The 12,224-nt window shown below is 42.9% G+C and overlaps 1 protein-coding gene across 1 annotated transcript in view; it reads right to left on the reverse strand.

The window, feature by feature from the left end:
- DGKA (diacylglycerol kinase alpha) overlaps positions 1-3,665 on the reverse strand; it is an 89,289-nt gene extending 85,624 nt beyond the window's left edge. Inside the window, exon 1 of the mRNA XM_014054609.2 lies at positions 3,475-3,665. The gene's annotated coding sequence lies outside the window, so the exon portion shown is untranslated. The remainder of the gene's footprint in view (positions 1-3,474) is intronic.
- Between the last annotated feature and the right edge of the window lie 8,559 nt (positions 3,666-12,224).

Below are 12,224 nucleotides of genomic sequence, written 5' to 3' on the forward strand. Positions count from 1 at the left end.
GTCAAACTCAAGGCCCAGGGGCCGTATTCCGGCCCGCAGGGTACTTAGGTCTGGCCCACAGGGCTGTCCTGGAAACAGCAAAAGATTGGCTCGCAGTGCTTCTGCCAGTGAAAACAGGTTCCCAAGCTCCGTTTTCAGCTGCCACAGCCTCCTGCAACCCTCTGCCACTGAAAACGGAGCTTGGGAGGGCTTCACACTCCATTTTTACTGGCAGAGGGTGGCAGTAGGCCGTGACAGCCAAACCCAGAGCTCGAGAGCCTATTTTCGCTGGCAGTGTGCTCGGGCCACCACAGGTGCCCTGACAGGAGTGAAGTCGAGGTGGCCATGCCCACCCCGTCCCCCCAAGGTCAAACACAACTCTGATGCGGCTCTTAATGAAATCGAGTTTGACACCCCTGGTCTTCACCATCATATTATACTACAGCAACAGTCTTGTGAGTGACTTCCTTGGCATTAATTCCTGTAGTAATTAGTTAATCCCAAGAAAAACCCCACCTGCTTTTTCTTGTTGGGGCAGAGCATTCCTAGATAACCTGTTCCTTCCCTAACAAAGGAGATATAACAAAATGACCTATCCAATTATCTGATTTAGATCAATTGTGAACATCTTGGCCTCTAGATAATGAACCTGGTATCTCTGATAAGTGTGGAAATCATTTCTAGTTGTTCCAGCTATGCTTTCAGGTAGTTGAAAAGATGGACACATTATCTAAATATGCCATGGCACAGTGATTTAGGGACAGCCAGTTTGGTGTGGTTAAGGCACTTGGCTAAAAACTAGGAGACTGTGAGTTCTAGTATCACCTTAGGCACGAAGCCCAGATGGGTGACATTGAACCAGCCACGTTTTCTCTGACATAGGAAAGAGTACAATGGCTTCTTGTCATTCTGAAATCTTGCCAAGAAAACTGTAGGAATCTGTCCAGGCAATTGCCAGGAATCAAGGCTGATTTGAAGAAGAAAGTCAATGAAATCCTTGAGCACCTCAGGAATCAGTTTTAGGAAAGACCAAGCAGGAAAATGTTAAATTTATACATCACAACTTATGGTGCATGATGTAGGCTGTCTTCTTCATGCCACTTTCTGACAAGGATCTTTGTCAGTATCCTTTGGCCAACTCAAATATATTTGGCTGTCCAAAGGTGCTCCATCAGGTCATCAGTGCAAAGTACAAGAGAGCTGTTTGGCTGTTTTCTTATTAAGCTTGCTATAGTCTACACAAAAGGGATGTGGTGGCTCAGTGGCTAAGATGCTGTGCTTGTCAATCAGAAAGGTCAGCAATTCAGCGGTTCAAATCCCTAGCACCACGTAACCGAGTGAGCTCCTGTTACTTGTCCCAGCTTCTGTCAACCTAGCAGTTTGAAAGCATGTAAAAATGCAAGTAGAAAAATAAGGACTACCTTTGGTGGGAAGGTAACAACGTTCTGTGCACCTTCGGCATTGAATTATGCCGGCCACATGACCACAAAGACGTCTTCAGAGAGTGTTGGCTCTTTGGCTTTGAAACAGAGATGAGCACTGCCCCCTACAGTCGGGAACGGCTAGTACATATGTGCGAGGGGAGCCTTTACCTTTTTATAGTCTACACAAAATCATCTTTCTTTGCCAAACACAGGTGGCGAAGATGACTGAGGCGGCTCATGCTAATTAAAATTTAGAATGTTCTGCCACCTAACTGACATATATGGCCTTTTCACTCAGTACTCAAAGAATAAGGCTCCTTCTGTTGCAAATTCCCCAAATTCCTTCTAAAACTTTTCGGTGAGGAGGGGTCGAGGGAATTTCCCCATGCCTGAGCGGAGGTGTACACTGAAACTCAACTGTCTATCATTTTTAGACTAGCAGAAAGGCTGTAGTCAAATAATGCAAGATAGTTACTCAAAAACCGCTGTCTCTTACAACATTTCCACATTTAAGTATCTTCAGGAAGGAAAACTAGAGAAAACTCTTGACACTTCTGTAATGTGGACTATGGAATAAATCCTACTGATACCCCCCCCCCCCCAAAGGCTGTTTTTCCTCAAATCCTATTGTATGCAGAGTCAAGAGACTTGGTGCTAGTGACCAATTTATTTGGTTCCCTTCAAAAAAGCAGTTGGAGGAATTCATGGCCATCAAAGGCTCTTAACTTTAATTTGCCTCTGAAGGCCATCTGCTTGGAGACTAATGGGCTTCTGTGGGCAGCTGGTTGGCTACTGTCACACCAGACTGCAGCACAAGATGGGTTAGGGATCCATCTGGACCAAGCAGGGCATCGCTTATCTTCTTAGCCCTAGGAAGGGACTCCACCATTATTTAGGCTGAAAAAATAGCAAGCACTTCTTCCAATTGTGCACTTTTATTTTTTATTTTGGTAAGGATAAATTACCTAGGCGTTAATTGGGGAGGGGGGTAATTATCTCCCGCATTGCAGAGACAGATACAGCCAAGTGGAAAGAGCCCAAACATGCTCAGCACAGAATCGTGTTCCATGCTTGTAAACTGAGGCATGCAACACTGTGTGCCATGGTATCCTCAATACATCCAAATAATCGACGCCCACTTACAGGAAATGAAGCCAGGCAGGCCTTCTTCCCCGGGGTCAGATAAAAGCCGCAGAGCCTTGAAAGAAGCACCCGCTGCTGACACCAGCAGGCAGGGCAACGGCCACGTTGAAAAGCACCCAACCCGCCGCGCTCACCAACCCACCACAAGCTTGGATTAAAATAGTTTTCCTTCCTCTTAAGAGGGCGGGGAGGGGCGGTTTGAAAAGCGAAGAAAGTTTGCGTTCGCACCGTTTCTTGGGGCAACACTGAGTGCCATTTTTGCAAGGCAGTCCGAGGTGAATCACCCGAGACGGTACCCTGCAGTTTTCTATACCCATCTTTTCTTTCTCTCAGCATACAAAGTTCTCTTTCTTTTTCTCCCTCTTTCCCTCCCTCCCTCCCGGCTAAAATAAGAAGCCGTCTGTTGGCTTCCTCAAGGACCTGCCTATCGTACATACTTTAAAGGAACCCCTTTTAAACAATAATATTTTTAAAAAAAGCCTTCCTAGATTGCAACCTCTCGGAAGTCACACTCACACACACACTCATACGCCGCCGCGCTCCCTCCCTCCTCCTGGAAGACAGACGGGCTAGCGAAAAAGAGTTGGAAGCGGGAAGGGCAAATGAGCCCCTCACAATCCTTTGCACGGGTTTCCTTCCAGCCCCTCGCAACTATTTCGGCGAGGGTAATCTGGGGCTCGAACGCCTTTGCCTCAAGAATTCCTCTTGCCGCCAAAAGGCGCCCCCGGCCGGTCCCGAAAACGGCCGCGCTTTGCATCTTCTCCAACTTCGCCCCCTCCCCCGCCCCCCATTTTCCCGCCCCCGACAAGTAGTCCGGGTTGGACGCCTTTCCTTCGCCGCTCGCCTGCAGCCTTCGTCCTCGAGCACGCGAGGAAGGCGAGAGGGGGGAGAAAGAGAGAGAAAGCGAGCGGGAGGGTCCGCACAGTACCTTGTCCCCGCAGCCCGCCTCAGCGCCGGGAAGTTAGCCGGAGAAGATAGAGGGCTGTCTGAAGCTCAGCCAAACGCAATCACACCCTCTGGCGAGGCAGCCTCTACGCCACGCCTGACATCAGCACGAAGGAGTTCCCTCTCGCCTCGGCTCTGCAGTTAGATACCTTCAGCGTGCACCTCTCGGGGGTGGAGAGGCGGTCGGTCTCGGTGACCGCAAGCCGCTGCTTTCAAGGAAGGGAAGGGACGGCCATCCCAAGAGTGGGATTTGACTTGAAATTAGCGCCAGGGTTTTAAACCATAGCTATCGCTTCAGAGCAAGGTTTGTGGGACGGGGGAGATGCCTGGATGCTCTCCCTGCGGATTCAATATTATTGCCCCTCCCCCTCGGGTCGCTTGGTGTTTTTTCCCTCCAGACTAAGGCAGGTCATTTGTTCATAGGGATTGCAAAAACAAAAGAGGTGGTGGGGAGTTACACGTAATATTCTGAAGAAAGAAGCATCCGACTTGGTGATTTTTCAAACTATTATCTTTGAAGTCTTTTCTCCCAAAATAGAATAGAATAGAATTCTTTATTGGCCAAGTGTGATTGGACACACAAGGAATTTGTCTTTGGTGCATAGGCTCTCAGTATACATAAAGAAAAATAAAATAGAATACATTCATCAGGAATCATAAGATACAATACTTATGATAGGTTACTAATAAGCAATCAATTCATACTAGGAAACAAATGAAACAATATAAATTGTAAAGATACAAGCAACATGGTTATAGTCATAAGTGGGAAGAGATAGGTACTTGGAAGGATGAGAAGAATAATAGTAATACAATTTTAGTAAATAATTTGACCGTGTTGTGGGAATTAGTTGTTTAGCAGAATGATGGCGTTTCGGGGCGGGGGGGACGGGGACTGTCCTTGTGTCTAGTTGTTCTGGTGTGCAGTGCTCTATAGCATCATTTTGAGGGTAGAAGTTGGAACAATTTATGTCTAGGATGTGAGAGGTCTGTAGGTATTTTCACAGCCCCCCTTTTGACTCTTGAAGTATACAAGTCCTCAATGGAAGGCAGGTTGGTAACAATTGTTTTTTCTGCAGTTCTAATTATCTGTTGAAATTTGTGTCTGTCTTATTTGGTTCCAATCAACACACAGTTGACTGGTGTTTCTTCTGCAGACAATTCTCAAAGTTGCCTCTTTAAAAAAAGGATCCAGGAAACTACAGACAATTAGCCTGACATCAATACCAGGTATAAGGTCTCCTGACTGTGCAGCTTGTTGGACTAGAAGACTTCCAAGCTCCTTCCGACCAGTGGTGGGATTCAGCCAGTTCGCACCACTTCGGGAGAACCGATTGTTAACTTTCTGAGCAGTTTGGTGAATGGGTTGTTAGAAGAAGTCATTAGGGCCAAGAACCAGTTGTTAAATTATTTTAATCCCACCACTGCTTCCGACTCTTGTTATTCTGTTATTCTTTCACGGGCAGATGGACAACATACAGCTACTCCTCGACTTGCAACCATTTGTTCAGTGATTGTTTGAATAAGACTATTTGTCACACTTAACAACCATTGCGGCATGCCCATGATCACATGATCAAAATGCAAGTGCTTGGCAAGTGGCTCTTGTTTATGGCAATTGCAGCATCCCAGGATCACGTGATCCCATTTTCCAACCTGACAAGCAAAGTCAACAGGGAAGCCAGATTCATTTAACAACTGTGGCATGAAAGGTCTAAATTGGGTCAAAATGCACAACAACTTAGCAATGGACTTTTTGGATCCGCTTGTGGTCATAAGTCAAAGACTACTTGTATGAATTAAATATAAACAAACAAACAAAACAAATAAACAAACAAATAAATAAATATACTTTGTCCTAGGATGCACCAGACCCTAGAAGGTACAATTTAATATTTTATCAGAGCCAAATTGGCTCCCTATTTGGATAGTATCAGAAAAAAAATCAATTCTGAATAACCTTAATTAAACTATTGTGTTTCCAGAAGCTGTTTGAAAATACCTTGTCCTTAATATATAAATGAAAGACCTACCAAATCTCACCAGCAATTAAAAACAACTAGCCAACTATTATTAAATTCACTGAGATCATTTCCACATCAAACTATTAACTATGTATGCTCTGCCTAAACAAACTTATACAATACATCAGCGATCCCAGTCTTTGCAGCTTGGTGGCCCGGGAGGGGGGGGATAGGGAACTGGAGTCCGCAAGCAGCGGACCGGCACATGGACCCGTGCAGCTTAACTTGCACAAGCAGTGGCCCAGTAAGCATGCATTTATGTATGCAGGTTGACTTGCACAAGTTGAGCTACGTGCGCATCAGCACACGCACTGGCCTGTTGCTCGCACGAGTTGAATTGCATACGTGTACTCGTGCACCAGCCTGCTGCTCACGTGGCCTGGTTCCAAATAAACCACGCCCTAATAGTGGGCTGAGGCTTGGTTGTTGGGGACCCCTGCACTATATAATAAAGACTCTATACCAGTGATGGTGAATCTTTTTGTTATTGGGTGCCAAAAATGCGAGAACGTGTATCCAATAGCATGTGTGCATGCCAGCATCCATAATGCAAAGTGCCCCTCCCCATATGCATGCATGCACAACCCCCCCACGCACACTGTACTGCTCGCCTCCAAACTGAGCTTGGTATTTCTTCTGGGGGGGGGGAGACATTTTTTGCCCTCCTCAGATTCCAGAGGCTTTCCTGAAGCCTGGGAAGGACTAAAACAGCCTCCCCCAGCCCACTGGAAGGCTGAAAATCAGCTGGCCGGTGCATGCATGCTCACTGGAGCTGACAGCTCGCATGCCGGAAGATATGGCTCTGCGTGCCATCTGTGGTATGAATGCCACAGGTTCCTCATCACGGCTCTATACAATAGTCAAAATTAAGCCACTGAAAACAAAAGGGTCAATATTGGAGAAGAAAAAAAAACAAGAGAACTCTGTTGGTTGTCTGTTTTAAGAAAGTTAAGTGAAAAGGAGTCATATCCTGAAAGAGGGCAGATTTGCAAGCTGGGACACCAGGCAAAGCCCTTCATGCTTAAACAATTTGTGGCACTTTTGTTTTATGGGTATTTATCTATCTACCAACCACCCACACAAGGACACACCATATCTGTTCAGGATGGTATATTTTAAATAGTACATCATTTTTTTAAAAACTCATGATTTTCTTACTTAGCCTCCTTCAAGTGTACTGAAGGATGTGAGTGGGTGTGCGCCTATATCATGTTATAAACCAGATTTCCTGTACTTTGTTGCCCTCCAGACATGTTGGAACTGCTAACCCCAGAATTTCTGGCCAGGATAGGAGTGACTAGGTAATTGCAGCACCAATATATCTGAACTGCATCAGTTAAAGAGGGCCAGAGTAAGCATTTTGAGAGTTGGCTAGTTTGTTGTGAATCTGCCCAATGGCAGGGCTCCACAACAAATAATAGTGGAAAGAAATAATGCTTTAGCACAATACATAAACCTAAGAGTTTCTTAGGACGGATTCACGTATATAATTAGAAGCTTATTCCAAAAAAGTCACACTTTGTATATTTTTAACACCTCACTTTTACAGTGATTAGCTATATAAATTAGTCTGACACAAAGCTGAATTGCTAAGAACTATGTAAGAACTATGCTTGGAAAATCAGGATTGTACCCAACTCATACAGTGAATAATTTATTTTCTTTCTTTCTTTCTTTCTTTCTTTCTTTCTTTCTTTCTTTCTTTCTTTCTTTCTTTCTGTCTGTCTGTCTTTCCTTCCTTCCTTCCTTCCACCTACCTACCTACCTACCTACCTACCTATCTACCCACCATGTTTCTCCAAAAATAAGACAGGGTCTTATTTTCTTTTTCCCCCTGAAATAAGCATGTGGCCTTATTTTTGGGGAGGTCTTATTATTTTTGAGGTGTAGGAGGTGGCAAGTGGGGTTACCTCATGGCTGCTGCTGTGTTGCAATATTTTTTGGGAGGGCTTATTTTCAGGAGAGGGCTTATTTTAGCACATGCACTCAAAAGCCCAATTGGGTTTATTATCTGGGGAGCTCTTATTTTCAGGGAAACAGGGTATCTATCTATCTATCTATCTATCTATCTATCTATCTATCTATCTATCTATCTATCTATCTATCTATCTATCTATCCCAATCCAGTCCAATCTAATCTTTATACCTATGCCTTCAATGGTCTTGTCACTTACAGACTGATTTTACACTGATGATTCTTTTCTATACATAACTGCATAGAAAGGCTGAAAGAAAATAATTTGATTTCCTGAAACCTCATAATCTATTTTACAGTTCTCATCAATCCTGCAGTACTGTAAATTTGTGAGCCTTATACATTATGCCTATAATTTGGTTATGGAAACTGCTGGCTCCTCTAATACTCCTCTTGTATTAGAACAGAACAGAAGCAGTTGCGCATTTAGAGGCCACCTGGTCGTTAAAGGGATACGAGTAGTCCTGGACTTACCACCGTAATTGAGCCCCAAATTTCTGTTGCTATATAGTTGTTAAGTGAATCTTGCCCCATTTTACAACCTTTCTCATCCCAGTTGTTAGGTGAATCACTGCAGTTGTTAAGTTAGTAACATGGTTGTTAAGTGAATCTGCCTTCCCCATCGACTTTGCTTGCCAGGAAGTCACAAAAGAGGATCACGTGACACACACACACCCAGGACACTGCAACCGTCATAAATATAAGTCAGTTGCCAAGTGTTCGAATTTTGATCAGATTACCATGGAGATGCTGCAACAGTGGTAAGCATGAAAAACGATCCTAAGTCACTTTTCTCAGTGCAGTTGTAAACAAATGATTCTAAGTCGAGGCCTCCTCATATTAGAATGGGAATAGGTGCTTGTGACAAACTTGCCCACGTAAGACTCTAAACAAATACATTCCACAGACCCTGCTCACTCTTTGGCTCAGGCAGAAGTTACACCCATCCCTCTTATTTGTTTATTTCCTCCACAGACTTTCCTTCTTGGCAGAAAATTAAGCCCAGAGCTAGAACAAGGCTGCTTGTGTACTTGTCTCTACCTGCTGCTAAGGAAGAGAGGTAGGAAAAAAAGAGCCATGCACCAGGTGAGCCACAAACGGATGGGGTTGGCCCCCATCCTTGGTATTCTATCTGTAGTGTACGTGTCTTTCTCAGCATTGCTAGCTGACACCTGGTCGAAGGCCAGAATCCACTTAGCTGTTGGGTTTTACATCTGTTGTGGCCTGCCAGCAGAGCTGGCAACAGGTTTGAACAGTGAGGAGGTTGGGGAGGAAAATGAGCCAGTCCTGAAGTCTGGGGAAGCTCTGATGAGGGCTCTGTGGTGGAGGCAGAGAGGAGGCCAGAGCCGTATGCCAGTTATCAGCTGCCTTCAGAAATTAGTGAGGCAGATGAACAGCTGGAGCCTGTTCCCATTGTGCGCATACACAGAGTTTCCAGATGAAGGGAACAGCTAAAGAATAGGGGTCGACTTGGGAGTAACCACAGGTGGACGATGAATGGCCCCTCCCAGAGGAAATAAAAAAAGTGAAAAGGGAGTGGAGTTTGCAGGAGACAATTAGTTTGCTTAATTGGTTCGTGACTGTTCCAGATGCCTTGCCAAGTTTTTGCAGATATCGGCCTGCCAGCTCTCCAAGCCAGATAAGATCTGTGACTGTAAATCCTCCCTTGAAAGACTTTGCTGGAAGTGAATGAGCAGAATTCAATGTAAATTAATAAAAGGGTTTTTTGTCGGGACAAGGAAATTGCTTCATGCTCTCGGGAAGCCTCGGTCAGAACAATATCTTTAAATTAACTGTCAGTACCAGATAAAACACATTACTCATTGATTCATCCTTTCAGAGGTATTTCCTTACCAGTCTTCAATACGTTCAACTATGACAGAGCTGTATTGCGTTCACTGGAAAAGTTGGGACACATTCAGGGATGGATCTGCCTTGAAAATAGCCCACGTTGAACTGCACGGCACAATCAAACCTCAGCAATACAGGTAGTCCTCGAATTACAACATGTTTGTTTAGTGACCATTCAAAGTTACAATACCACTGAAAAAAGGGACTTAAGATCGTTTTCACACTTACAATGATTAAATAGCATCCCCACAGTCAAAATTCAGACACTTGGCAACTGACTCATATTTATGACAATTGAGCATCCTGGGGTCATGCCATCACCTTTTGCCACCTGCTGACCAGCAAAGGCAATGGGGGAAGCCCGATTTACTTAACAACCGTGCTACTAATTTAACAAGTAAGGTGATTCATTTAAAAACTGTGGCAAGAAAGGTCATAAAATGGGGCAAAATTCACTTAACAACTGAATTCACTTAGTAGTGGAAATTTTGGGTTTTTATGATCGTAAGGCAAAAACTACCTGTATAGGAAATATTTTATGACATTGTGTATTATGATAATTTTTATGTCATAAAATGTTTAATAGCCTTTGCAAAAATTTCAATTCCATGGGAGTCACAGGTTCAAGATTTTGGACACATTCTGTAAGTTAACCCATTTCAAGTACCTTGGTTCTTAAATTGTTGCTCTAGGCTCCACGGTTTCACCCAGTTAAAGGTTATGGGAATGATATACTTGTATGTTGCAAGTAGATATGAAAAATGAAAGCAGTGCCTTACTTCCCCATTTCTTTCTCTCTGGGTGCCTGGCATACCTGGGCATCTGGGAATCAAATGTGAGTGTGATTTCAGCTTGCCTCAAATGAACCTGTTAAAATTCAATGTATTGGATAAAGGTAGTTGGCATTGACACTGGCCATTCTCTGGGAAAAAAGGAAGCATGTGGGGATGGTGGTGGGTGGTAGTAGGGATGGAGGTGCTGTGGATTCAAAAAGCCCAGGCAATTTTGTACAAATGCTGTGTGCATTTATCAACCCATTTGTGCGAACAGATGTCATCAAACTACAACTGAATATTGTTTATTAGGATTTTTTAAATTGATGAAATATTTAACCTTTTTGCTTAATCCAGCTAAAATCAGTCATAGAAATTAAGCACGATAAGAAATGTATTGAGATTTCTAGAGGAAGTTCTCTAATAATTTTGATTAAGGTACATGTATTATGCCTTTACCTTTTACCAAGGTGGCACAGTGGTTAGAGTGCAGTACTGCAGGCTACTTCAGCTAACTGCAGTTCGGCAGTTCAAATCTCACCGGCTGAAGGTTGACTCAGTTTTCCATCCTTCCAAGGTGGGTAAAATGAGGACCCAGATTGTTGGGGGCAATTTGCTGACTCTGTAAACTGCTTGGAGAAGGCTGTAAAAGCACTATGAAGCGGTATATAAATGTAAGTGCTATTGCTATTAAGAAAATTGTGATTTTGGAGTGACCTTTCTAAGGATATAGATACAATTTACGTTGAGTCTGTATTTTTTTTCATTTCAAATGAAACATATCTGATGCCCAGAAATGCTGACATTTCAAAGTATATGTGAAGGTGCTTTAAAAGATGTGGGTCAGAACATTGATCCATTAATGGGCTTTCTCCAACCATCAAATAATAGTTCTTCCCCATATTTTCTTGAAGAGAGTAGAGGTAGTTCTCGACTTCAAGTGTTCATTTAGTAACCGTTCAAATTTCAATAGCACTGGGAAAAAGGATGTGACCATTTTTCACACTTATGACCATTGTAGAATCCCCATGGTCATGTGATTTATTATTTGGATGCTAGACCACTGACTCACATTTATGATGGTTGCAATGTCCTGGGGTCACGTGACCACCTTTTGCAAACTTCTGACAAGCAAAGTCAATGGGGAAACCAGATTCACTAAACAACTGTGTTACTAATTGAACAGCTGCAGTGATTCAGTTAACAAATGTGTCAAGAAGAGTCATAAAATGGGGCAAAATTCACTTAACAAAATTCTCACTTAACAACGAAGATTTTGGGTTCAATTGTGGTCATGCGTTGAGGACTACCACCTGTACTATAAATGGCAAAAAGGAGACAGCAAAGTTTAGAATTCTTTAGCTTAGACAAATTTAGAAAATTCTTTACTAATTTCCAAACCAGAAACAAAATTATACTTGAATTTGTTTTGTTTCCACAATAATGTGCAAAATCTAAGATGGTAAAACTGGAAGCAGCTTCTTCCTTTGCCAATTTAAGCCAATTGGTGTGTCAACATTTAGACCAACTTACTGAGCCATGGAAAGTTGGCGACATTTTGCTAATATTCAACTTGCAATCCCATACACATTTATATGAGAACAAACACCAACATATACCTTGCTTTCTGTATAGACACATATCAACTTGGAAGTGTGTACAGTGTTCCATCATCGATCAATAAATTGCTCCTGTGGTTGAAATCCTTAGCACATAGTGTTTATTAAAGAGAAAGTACTTCTGGATACTGATAGGATTGTTTCTGAATAGAATATCCTTAGAATTGGTCTATAAGATATTGCATTATAAAGCTCTTTCCAACTTTCATCTTAAAATCTTTGCCAGCTAATATCTTGCTTTGGCACAGGGTGGAAGAAACTCTAGCTAGTCACCCTATAAGATATACTTTGTTGTGATCTGTTCTTTGAAACATATTCTGCTGTGAATTACAGGTAGTCCTTGAATTGTGAGTACAATTTAGCCCAACATTTTTGTTTGATAAGCAGAACAGTGGTTAAGTGAGTTTTGCCCCATTTTGCAACTTTTCTTGCCACTGGTATTAAGTGAATAATCGAAGTTGTTAAGTTAGTAATAAACTATTAAGTGGTTC

Source organism: Thamnophis sirtalis, unplaced genomic scaffold (genome assembly GCF_051295495.1).
Source record: "Thamnophis sirtalis isolate CommonGarterSnake01/CBP01778 unplaced genomic scaffold, rThaSir2_p1.2 scaffold_3, whole genome shotgun sequence".
In the NCBI taxonomy this organism is placed as follows: domain Eukaryota; kingdom Metazoa; phylum Chordata; class Lepidosauria; order Squamata; family Natricidae; genus Thamnophis; species Thamnophis sirtalis.